A 1,171-nucleotide genomic window follows, 5' to 3' on the forward strand; every position below is an offset into this window, starting at 1 on the left:
AGTTGAAACCGGTAATGTTCCAGATGTTACAAAGAGTAAGACAATTTGGTGGTTTACCCACTAAAGACCCACGACTACATTTAAGACTCTTCCTAGAAGTTTGTGATTCATTCAAACAACAGGGTGTTCCTGAAGATGACTTAGGACTTAAGCTATTCCCATATTCTTTAAGATATCGTGCCAAGCCATGGTTAAATGTTTTACCGTTAATAATAGTCACATCATGGAATGACCTTAGCCAGAGATTTTTGTTAAGGTATAAGCCTCCCACTATGAATGCCAAGTTGAGAAATTATATTACATCATTTCTGCAATTTGAAGATGAAATGCTATATGAAGTGTGGGAGCGATTTAAGGAGTTAATTAGGAAATGTCTGATGCATGGATTCCAGCACTGGACTCAAATGGAGATGTTTTACAACGGGCTAAATGTGCATACAAGAATGGTAGTTGATGCCTTGGCAAATGGTACTTTTTTGGATAAGACATTTAATGAAGCATACGAAATTTTGGAAAAAATTGTCAACAATGATTACCAGTATTCGACTACACAAGTTAGGATGGGTAAAAGAGTTGCTAGTACCATCAAACTCGATGCAACCACTTCATTGTCAACCCATGTATGTCCTCTAGCTAATATAATTAAAACCATGAAACCTTCAACTGCTGTGCAAGAAATAAAAGCAGCTGAATCATCATTTGTTTATGGTGGTGAAAGTCACATGTTTGATGCATGTCCATCGAATCCAGTGTCAGTATACTAAATGGGGAACTCTAATCAAAACAATATCCATTCTCTAATACCTACAATTCGGGGTGGGGACAACATCAAAATTTTAGTTGGAATAATCAAAGTGCAGGAAATTTCAATACTGTCACAAGACAGAATGTCAATAATGCACCGTTAGGATACATTCAACCAATGCCCCAACAAAATAATCAGCATGGTCAGGCATCATCATCTACTTTTATGGAAACTTTGTTAAAGGAATATATGGCCAAAAATGATGCTATGATCCAGAGTAAGGTTGCATCCCTCCAAGCACTTGAGATTCAAGTAGGGCAGGTAGCCAATGCTTTGAACACAAGATCATAGAGAGTGTTACCCAGCGACATCAAAAATTTGAGGACGCAAGGCAAGAAGCAATGTATGGCTATTACTCTTAGAAGT

The 1,171-nt window shown here is 37.5% G+C and overlaps 1 non-coding gene across 1 annotated transcript; it reads right to left on the reverse strand.

Annotated features, from left to right (window-relative positions):
* Window positions 1–281: 281 nt before the first annotated feature.
* LOC121214301 (small nucleolar RNA R71) lies at window positions 282–388 on the reverse strand. The gene has a single exon (XR_005909885.1). It is a non-coding gene; the product is annotated as a small nucleolar RNA R71 (small nucleolar RNA).
* Between the last annotated feature and the right edge of the window lie 783 nt (window positions 389–1,171).

The sequence above is a fragment of the Gossypium hirsutum genome, chromosome D01, assembly GCF_007990345.1.
Source record: "Gossypium hirsutum isolate 1008001.06 chromosome D01, Gossypium_hirsutum_v2.1, whole genome shotgun sequence".
Lineage (NCBI taxonomy): Eukaryota > Viridiplantae > Streptophyta > Magnoliopsida > Malvales > Malvaceae > Gossypium > Gossypium hirsutum.